This window comes from Cynocephalus volans, chromosome 13, assembly GCF_027409185.1.
Source record: "Cynocephalus volans isolate mCynVol1 chromosome 13, mCynVol1.pri, whole genome shotgun sequence".
NCBI classification, from domain to species: domain Eukaryota; kingdom Metazoa; phylum Chordata; class Mammalia; order Dermoptera; family Cynocephalidae; genus Cynocephalus; species Cynocephalus volans.
In genome coordinates this window covers 50,494,127-50,505,426 of record NC_084472.1, presented here as the reverse complement: position 1 = coordinate 50,505,426, position 11,300 = coordinate 50,494,127, and the positions used below count along the sequence as shown (strand labels likewise).

At 34.0% G+C, this 11,300-nt stretch overlaps 1 protein-coding gene across 6 annotated transcripts in view; it reads left to right on the top strand.

Annotated features, from left to right (window-relative positions):
• Positions 1–11,300, top strand: part of TCF4 (transcription factor 4) — a 341,982-nt gene that overhangs the window by 251,152 nt on the left and 79,530 nt on the right. The window lies entirely within an intron of this gene.

The window sequence follows — 11,300 nt, the reverse complement described above, 5'->3', positions numbered from 1 at the left end:
GAAGAGTTGGGTAATAGAGGAGCAAAATTTATTATTTGAAAATAGGAAAGAAGAATGGGGGAAAGTGAAAAGCAGCCATTTACAAATTGTTCTCTTTGTGTACTTTGAACTTCCATTTGGATTGATCTTAATCAGAGTGTGATAGTTGGGCCAAAAGGGACCGATCAGAGCTTTCACGAAGGCCCAGTTAAGCTGTAGCGATTGGCGCAAACGAATTAAACGTGTATGTGGTGGTATATGCGTGTGAGTGTATATACATACAGATGCCTGCATCGCGGTTATTTCTGGCTGAGCGTATACTGGAATGCATATGCATACACAAGTGTTTGAGGGTGCAGTATGGTTTAAGAAGATTAATAATTTCATTCAAGAAGCTATTTTTATGAATGGGCGACTTGAAATACTGCCATTTACTTTTATTTTGAAACTACAAGTAAATCGTCAAAAGTTCATAATATTATCCTATTTTTATCTTTTAAAAAAATCCCCAAATCTTGTGTGTAATTAGAAGAATAGTTAAGTGTGGTAAGGGAAATAAAATTTTAAAACAAATGGCATGACGTGATTGATCAAAATGTGTAAATCTTTAAATATTAGGATTATGTAACATCCCTTTTTTTAAAAAAACAAGTGCTTGATTTGCAATTGGTAGTTACTTATATATAGTTAAGACTTGTCTGTTTTCTTTTAGACATTCTCATACATAACACAGTGAGTACCTTTAATTTTAAAGCACTTTTAATGTAAATTTCGTGAATGATTCTATTGTAGTCAGCAAGCAAGTGTCTCTGAAGCAATATAATGGATTCAGGGATTATATAGCCCTTATGCATTATAAGAGAATTACAGTGAACATAAGTTTCTGTGGTTTTTATCTTTGGGGTTTAACAGTGATATGACTTTTATATGTTAATTGATAATTATGCTTCTTAGATGTCTGAACTGACAGAATTTTAGTTAAAAATGTTGGACATTTTAACTCCCTTATAACCAAAAGGAATTTTTGAAAATATGTGTTCCATTCCCACAGTTTGCCAGTTGCCTCCACCATAAGAAAATGCTGGATATGACATCATATCACTAATATGCCCTCTCAGTTGCCAAATATTTTGGTTGTTAGATTTTTTTTTTTTTTTTGAGATGATGGTACTCATAAAATCAAGATCGCTGTGTCACAGGAAATATATTTATAGGAACTGTTTTAAGGCGTTTATTAAAAACAAATCTGGTGATGTGTATCTCTATTGATTCAAACACTAGAAAGAGGCAAATTGTACATACATTATAGTTAGAAAAAAATAGCCATTTGGAACAGCAGCAGAAAGCTTTTGAGACCCCGGAAGGTTACCAGTTCTTCATTTTAGCTTTGTGAAACAGACAGCTAATTCCAGTTCTGTGTGTTCCATGGAAGGAGCCAATTCTATACCATTTTTTAAAATGCTTCAGTGCATACACTGGAGAAGCAGATTTTTGTTTATTCTACAGTGTGTATTGTACTGGCTCTATTTCTGCATTCAGCGGCTTTTGATTTGGTGCCAGACATCTTGTGGAGATTGTGTATGTCATGCGTTAATTGTTCAAAATGCCTATCGAAGAGACTTTACATTTCTTGAGTTTCATTTGCTGTTTGGGGTTTGAATATCTGTGCGTTTTTGTGTGCATATGTATGTATGACCAATGTGTGTTTTAACCTTAGTTGTTGGAATTAAGTGTGATCAGATATTTGTTGCACAAGTTTTCCTCTGAAGACAGCACAGCCCTGAATTCCTTCTTTTTTTTCCCAGTGACAAGTCAATTACTTGTTTAAATTCAGTTTGAACTCTCTCAACTGAGAGAGGCCAGAGGAAGCAGGTTTTCCCTGTGAATAAACAAAAGAAGAAAAATGGAAAATCATTCCAAAACACTGTGATTTTAGGTTGTAGAAAGAATACAATTAAGCCTTACAACAATTATGATTTCTTCCTTTTAAACTAGCAACTACAGGGTTTGTAAAATCAGTTTTCCGCTAACTTCCTAGGAAAAGAAATATTATAATCAATGATATTTTAGGACAAACAAAAGAAAATGTGAATTTTCTGTTACCTTAAATTATGAAGTTTCCATAACCCTATTCCACAACAAATTATTTCCTTGTTTCTGTGAACAACTGAACCTGTCCTGAAGTTGGACTCCATGAAACAAGAAGTTATAAAAAATTTTATCATGAGAGCTATCAAAGAATAAATCTTGAATATAAACCAAAATGTATTTTTAAAAATCAGCTCCTCTTCAGGTGAGTTTAATGAAGTTGACCAATTAATTTTTTGTGATTTTTTTTTCTTTTTGCATTAGATACATAGAGAAAAAATACAAATGAATCCCAATCTCAGCTAAATAAAAATCTGAAAGCATTACTTTATACCAGGGAAGAGAGGGGTTTTTTTGGCAGAGAAAATCAGTACAATTTCTTTTAAGTGTTATGAGTACAAGCTTATCCCAAACTGTGCCGCTGTGACTACCCTCATTCAGATTATAAGTATCAAGCATTACCTGATCTATAATAAGTATAGTTCTAGCCCTAAATTTTGATTTTTATAACTGCTCACATATTCATTGAATAAGAATTTTAATAAGTAATTGTTTGGTCAAATTTTTCATACCTAAAAATATAGCAGTTCCACAAAGATAAAATTATGGCAAATGAAACTGAAAACAAAAGTGGCAAAATTTCCTCCTAATGGTAATTTAAGATCACATCATCAGCTCTCACCAGCATATGCATGTGTTAAACCGTATAGAGAAACCTGTAATTATTGTAATTGCTCTTTTTGCTTTATACTAACAAGCTTCAAACCATGTTTCAAATTAGTTGTTTTGAAATAGTTATTTGTCAAGTCATCAGATCTCAGAAAGTGAATGGCCATGAGCTTTCCATGTTTATATTCTGACTGTTGGCCATGGTGTACAGCTTTTCACCTCCATAAAGTTCAGAGATGAGCATGGATGTTAATTACTTCTCCTATCGAGGCCAAAAAAATAAAATAATTTTATGATTCCATTGTAAGGTGAAAAAAAATAGGAACATTTGGATGTCACAATCTCTCAGTTGGGAATGCATTCTCATAAGAAAGTTTTCCTGTAAGAAAGTGACCATCTCAGTCAGCAAATCTAAATTATTTTAAGGCTAAAAATTGGGGGTATGTAGTGTTTAGCTTTTTCCCATTTACTACAGGAAGTGCTAACATAAAAAGATTAATATTTAAATAACACTGTGAATAACATTTTTCGGTGCATTTTACATGTGAAGTCCCCCTCCTTTTTTTTGAGCAAACTTGACAGTTGGTTGGGGCAGCCTCATGGAGGTAGCCACTGGGTTTTAAAGTTTTCAGTAGTGTATCAACTATGTAAATTACATGTGATATTTTAAAAAGATACTTCATATATTTACTGTTTTCAGAACCATGATTATAAAGGAAAGTAGCCAGAATAAATGCATTACTTTTAATAATTATTATTTGGTTGCTATATTACAAAGCACAGAATTTGCTTAGGTAATATAATTTTTCAATTCCCCACTGATTCAAGAAAATAAAACATATTAAAGAAAAAGCATGTAGGAAAAATTCCTTTTTGTGAGCTTACTTTTTGATATTATTGACATATAAAACAATTTACCCATTTAAAAATAACAGTGAAATTTTTGGTTTTTTCCTTCTATGCATGATTGCTTAAAACAAAATTATGTTGATTCTTTTCTTTAGGTTTCAACTAGTAAAAATTCACCAGACGCTTAATCTTGATATTGTGACTGTATCTTGCTCTCCTGCCTCTGATTAAATTTCTAAAATCCCTGCGTGAGATTCACAGATGCCAGTTTGAACATTTCTGTGGGACTGATTTCTTAGGAAGAAAATATGGATCAATTACATATTTGGTTAATTTTATTTAATCCCTTATTTCTGGTAGGTCTGAACATTTTGAATACATTTTGAGAACTGGTAAGCATCCTTATAGCGCTAGGTGATGGCATTGTTTCAAAGAGAATTAGGGGGAAGGACATTGGAACAGAGGAAAGAGGTTTGGGGAGGAAAGTAGTCAGGAAAAAACATATAATAACTGGTGCAATCTTTAAATACCTTTCCAACTGATCTACAGGAAATTGTGCTGAAGAATTGTTTGTTTCCTGCTCCACTATAAATGTGGTTTGCGTTTTACTCCCTATTCGGCATTTTGTTGTTGTTTTGTTTTTACTGAAATTGCAGTACCACTATAGAGGCTTGGGAATAAGTGATTTTTTCCTTGTAACTTATATTTTTAATGGCTTTGTTATAGTTTGATTTTAGACATTGTCGTATTTCATATTACGGATATTGTGTGTGTGTTTCCAAGCCTACCTGAAACTTCTATCACTGCTGTGCCACTAAGAAAAAAAAAAATACAACGTTATTATTTCTTTAGAATCACTATCGTAGGGCATGTACATAGTCATCAGCCTGCCATCAAGAGATCCATTAAAAGAAAACCTTAATTTCTGATCCAGTAAAAATAGCATATAGATTTTAGATATGCAGTTGTAAAAGTTGTTCAGATTCAGGTTTACTTTTACCTTAAGAAAACACAGTGGAGATACATATTTGCCCCGCATAGTAAAACTAAATGCATGTCTTGAACCTATGAGAATTTTGGGACACACATGAAAAATTACTGGGCTTTCCCCCCCCGCCTCCAATATTATCAGAGTTATAAATAAGCTCATTTTCCACAGTCAGTATCATTTAAAGGTAATTTTAGATTTAGGTTTTTTCAAGTTTTTCTGGATTTGATTGGGTTTTTATTTATTTATTAGCACTTAATACTTCAAACATAGCTCTAAGGTGACACAGGGTAAAGTTATATGTAATAAACATTATTGATTACTAAGGAAAAATGGAACTCTATGTAGTCATAAAATATTTATAAATCTATTCAGGAAATCATCATAGTCCTAAAAAAAAAAAAGCAGTTATCTATATACCAGGAAAAACAGGTAAATAGCATAAATAGCAACAAAACTGAGATACTTCCATAAAATAATGTGTTCCGTAGTAGGAAGTGATCTGCTGAAAAAGTTATACCTGCAATTTTCAGAAAACTTCCCTCCTTGCAGGCTTTTTAACATTTAAAAATCTAATCCCACTTTGGAACATTATCATATCATTTTAGGTATATAGATATTATTGCATTTTATTAAGCAAAACAAATTTATCCCTCTGAGGAACAGTTCTTAAAGCTGAATTTATCGGTCTGGAGCTTGAAAATCGTGTGAGAATTATGCATGACTCCACTTAAACTTTGGGAGACTTCCTTTCTGCAATGCTGAACACCCATGACTTTTGTTCCAAACTACCATTTTTTATTCACAGATGTATTTATGTCGAGATACCATATTCTGATTAGAATTTAAAAGTTCACATTTCTGATATTTTTGTCTTAAATTCCGCATTGCTTTGATTCTTTACCTAAATTGCTTCAAATTCTTCTTCCTAATTTCTTAAAGAAGTCTGCCCATACTAATCAGGGCATTTTATTCAGAAGTGAATAGAAAGGGACAGGGCACCAATAACATTTTATTTGGGAGGGTATACTGCTTTTAACTCAGTCTCCACCTCCCATCCCCCAATTGGGATACAGAGTGGGTTAAAACACCTGAGAAGTCAAGAGGTGGGAGCCATGTAGATGACGGTCTAATTTTAGGCTTCACTGAAAAAATGCAAGCTTTGGCTGGCATCCTCCAGGGACCTAGCTCTGTGCTTTCCTAGAGACCAAATTACACTCATCTTGAGAGAGGGCACATTGAGGTAATTGGTGGGACAGAGTCCGGAGAGTTGAATTCCAGCTGCTTCCATTGTAGCTGACCTGAAAATGAATAGGGGATGTTAACAGTGGAGGCTAACATTTGACTTGGCTTTTTCACCTCCACAAACCTAAGGGTGAGAATTATAGAGTACTGAATGACTACACCAGTAATGATCCTGTTCAAGTGGGAAATGCTATGTTGGGTAAAATTTTCACACCATTTAAAAATAGTTGATGCATTTACCAACCACAATCCTATTACTGTAGCCCAATAAAGTTTATCCACAGTATGGAAACACTCCTTGTTTTTTACTGTCAGCCATCTAGTGAGTGTGCATTGGATTCTCAGCTCTTTGGTTACCATTTTAAAATGCTCATAATGAAAGACATTTGGAAGGCACTGGAATCCCATCTCCAAGGAGAGCAACCTGGAAAAGTGTTCTGTACTCCATTTTCCCTAGAATGTATGCCCTTTTTTGTTTGTAAGGAGAATAATGCTGTATTACTCAATAGCTTTTCCAACAAATAAAACAAATCAAATTGATATTACATGCATATTTAAACTCCATCCACTTAAGTACTGACGTGATTAAAATAATCAAATGTATTACCTAAAAAATTAAAAAGGATAAATTCTGTACCCCATTATTTTATTGACTTTTAAATATAAATTGCAGAAATGTTTACATTCCTAATGGCATTATTAAGCTAAACTGACAAATCGGAGGGAAAAAGTTGATTGGCCAGCACATTATTATTTCTGCACCTGTTATTCCATTTCAGAAGTGCAAGTTCAGCCTCACGGCAGTAGGATAGGATGGATGCTGTTTTCTTAGGCTTCCCTTGTGTGATATGGGGGTTGGGCTAGATGTTGAAGAAGTGTAGTTTCACTTTGTAGTGTCTTTTTGTGTGTTGATATGATTAAAAGACTACAGTGTTTTTCATGTAACTTTGAAATTAATATGCAGATATTAGGGGATGGATGGTCTTTCCTGTTCCTGCTGCAGTAAACCTTCCTAAGCAAAATGGGGGGATATCAGCTTTTTTGTAAAAGTTTAGTTAGCAAATATCGCCAACTTTTCATCTTTACTCTCTGCATCTGTAAGAGAAAGTAAGGGAAGGAGAAGGAACTGTCAAATTAATTTAGGTAAGATTGAAGATCTGGGATGAAAATACATCAGATTTTTTTTTTTTTTTTTTTAGTTATGTATTGGCCAGGAGATTAGGAGAACTTGAGAAAAAAATAAAGATATTAAAAGTTGTATAACATTGCCAATGCTTGGTTGAAAATGTTGCTTTTGTTTTATTTCCTCCTTGTCTTAATCATGCAATTTCATTTTTCAAACATTTGAGCCCTGTTCCTCCCCATAGCATAAGTGGCAATAGTTGTTAATATAATTCTAGAATTTCAAGGGTGTTCGTTGTCCGTATTTTGTTTGAAATAGAGAAACCTAGACTTTCTGCAGCCGATGGAATAATTAATACCTTATTCTTGCCTTTTTTTAAAGGTTCTTTATGAATGTCATTATAATCTTTGAAATGTAATAACATTGGAAAAGTATCTTTATTTCATCCCATCCAAGACTAGTTGGAGTTTGCAAAAAAGTTGATAAAATGCCATTATTTCCTGGAAGACGAATAGTTAATACTATTCATATGAATTTAGACTTTATGCTGTGTAATAATTTAAATTCCTACACTTTAATAACACTTAATGTGTAGCATGGATCCCACTTAATCTCTCCCCTGGCTTCACAGCAAAATGTTTACATAAATGAACTCTCAATTTTGATATCAACTATTTAACTCAGTCTTTCCAGAGTTAATACTATTTCCATAATTAATATGTTCCATAGTTGCCATAGGAGTGTATGTTAAAAATGATGTTCATCTCTTATTTTAAGCCATCTATTGGCTAGGTCAGCAAAGAAATAGGAGCCTGATTTTATTTTATAGCAAATAAATTATTACTCTACTATTGTATTAGACATTCAGCTTCAGAGGGAGTAAAAGATAAAATTTCATCATTTTCATTTTGTTTCATTGCAACAGAAACTTGTATGCTCAAATTGGTTATTTTCAACTCATGACAGCTGTGATATTTAAAATGATCACAGCTGTTGTGACTTAAAATTGATTTTTCTATTAACACCTGAGAAAAAGACCTGTGCCATATTAAAAACTTAAATAAGGTAACTGTAAAATTAGATATGTTGATGTGAATCTGGTAATCCTACTTCCCAGAGGTTGCGAAGTGCCCCAAACCTCTTGGATGCTTCCAGGGACTGAGCTATAACTGCCAGCAATAGATGTGTGATGGTTAAATTTGTTTACGTTGTAAAGGATTCATATAAGAGCAGGTCCTCTTGTCCCAACATTACAGTGTCAGTTTTGCTAATAAAACCTTTTAGGGATTTAATTTACTTAATTAACCCCAAGAAAGATGACTTATAATGAATCATTATGAGATCCTAACCGCTAAACTATAGAAGCTGTTTTACCTTTCAGATATGACATAGAGAAATGCAAAACCACATTAAATTGTTCCTTATGCAGGAAGTTTTGATTTTACGGCTCTTTTCCTCCATCATTTTTAGATGATGAAAAAAAGAAAAACAGATGAAAAAGGAGAGGCAAATTGTGTCTAAATAGTTTCAGGCCAGCACTTGTTTGTAGAATCTTTAATACATTTTTAATGTTCACTGTGTAGATCCATTTAACCTGACTTAAAGTTAGATGGTGATTCCTGGATTTGGTTTAGAACTGTTTAGATGTTTACCTTCTTGGATAATCAGTATTGGAATCTTGCATCTGACAATAGGTTACCTATCTAACAATATAATCATTCTAACAAAACTTATGCACATTTAGATATTGAGGTATTTTTATATTTTGAAGTAGATGATGTGTCATCCATACAGCTCAGCTGATGTGGAATTATTTGTAGATAATGGTGCCTTCACAGATGCATTGCCGATAGGGAGCTATGTAGATTAAACTCTTTGGCCGGTCCTATAGGCTTTTTACCTGTGTAACTCAATCAGAATTGAAAGCATGACAGGTTTTATGATGATAAATGTATGGCTGGATTGGAGAAAGTATGAATGGGGGGGTGGATAGATGGATAGATTACATTAACTAGACAGTAATAGATAATGCCAATAATTTATTACTCAAACTTGTTTATTAATCAAAAATTTACATACGTCATATTATTTTGATTATTACATATTAGTTCAGCATGAGTCTGTTGAAAAAATAAACATTTTCCATCACATAATCAAAATTACTAGAGATGGTTCTAAGTGTGCTAGAATGAACATAGATCATCTATTTCAAATTTGTAGGCTAGAACTGTTGGGCACCGTAAGATCACAAGGTCAGAATATCACATACTAACTGATCATGGGTATAAATGGCTATTTCCTTGTATGGCTCTAGGAATATACTCCTAGAGATGGTCATTGTTTATACGAAGATTCAAGAACATCACAGTAGATATTTGTTCCTGGAAGACTCTGATTATAAAGATATATCTTTAGAATGGTGGTTCCTCCCAGGAGATATATATGGCAATATCTGGAAACAATTTTTTTTTTTTTGGTTGTCACAACTGTGCTCAACATACTACAGTGCACAGGACAACCCCTCAGTACTGCTGAGGTTGACATGTCCTGCTTTAGAAGTAGTATATATGGACCTCAATAATTAGTTGCTCACCTAATGAGCCAATTATGGATAATAGCAGCTTCTTTTTCTTTTCTTGCCTTTTCATAACAATTTTTCCTCTTTTTCATTTTTGGCCTAGCACACTATAGTAGTGTCCAGGTATTTCCACCATTTACCATAAGAATGTGAGATTTCATTTGCAGTGTTGTAAATATCGTACACTATTTGTGAACCAACTGGAATGGCTTCAAAGCAGCTGTTAGAATAGGTTGAGTTAATGATGTGCATTTCTCCATACGCTAAATATATATTTACATCTTACCTTTTAAAATATCTTGAACTCTCTATCAGTATAACTATTTGTTTATCTGAGTCATCCTAAAAGAAGTATTTTAATTCTGTAGGACTTAAAGGGGGTGGGGAGAGAAGAATTAGCATAAAGAAACTAATTAATAATTACATTTTAGAATTTGGGGCATTAAGGACATTGTTTGCATCATCATTAAATATATTATCTATGTCAAGAAAAGATTAAAAATTAAAACCAACATTTAAGACTCTCTTCGGCTTTCTCAATAATGCATCTTCTTTCCTGATCACTACTGGGGGATCTCTCTTCCTGCCACTGCTGTGCTTCTCGTCCATATTGGCTAATTCTTGGCAGTGACTTGGAAGTGACTTTGAAACCTCAATTGCTTTCCCTAACACCCCGTGGAGGAAGGTGGCAGGATCCGGAGGCAGGGTCTTACACTTGCCAACTTTTGAACCCAGAAGTACACCTCACTTCTTAGATGCCAAGTTTTGGAGAGTTGCCAAGTCTGACAGTAACTTGTACCACACATCGATTTCCTCCCATGCTATACAAGGTTCTACAAGGTTTGATCAGAGTAGGGATGACAGCTGGGCACAGGAATGGCAGCTCTGATTTGCAGTATATCTTTGGTGTACAGATACGCTTTTGCTTATTGCTTATCCCGTTAGCTAATGGAATTTCAGTTCCATCCCACGGGCATTCTCAGCCTCTGTACTTAGCTCTTCCTGTTTTCTCTGTCCAGCTTGGGGCAACACAGTTCTAATAAAATCACATCAGTTGCCTTTAGGTGTACTTTGGGCATCACATCTGTAGTCATCTCGTAAGTTTGCCCTAAGCTGTCATTTATTTTGATCTGTTTTCCACATTTTATTGTACGGGATTGTCTGTATTCAAACTGAGCAACTGAAAAGAAAACTTAGAGACTTTGTTGTGTGTGTGTGTGTGTGCCAGCCAAGTAATAAAGATTGCCATTTTTGATGATAATTTCTTTGATTTGAGTATTTCTGTTTCTGGGAGATGGTAGTTTTATAAAAACTGCAAATTTTTTTCAAGTGCAAGCTCTTTGAGGGAGCATTGACCTTGTTTTTATTTTTGATCAGTCATTATCTGTGGTAAACTCAGTATTTCTCTTGCATCCCACATGTCCCAGTGTGATCCTCCAAATAAGTTTTGAACAATGACTTACCGTTCGTTGTCTTTAGAATATGCTTCAGGAAGCTTGCCATTTGTAGTATTTCAGTCAGACATCTACAGCGTATAAAATCAGTCCTATTGTGACTTTCTTTCATTATTAGGCAAATGGTTTACAGCTAAAATAAAGCTTAGAATAATATTTTATTGTAGTAATAATTAATATTCAATAAAATACACTTTATAGTCTCAGTGCTTTCAGAACGTTTTCTCAAACACCTTCTGATTTAATCCTTACTGCACCCCTGTAAGATAGGTGGCCCAAATGTCATTGTCCCATTTCACAGGCTAAGACTGCACCGTCCAATGAAGA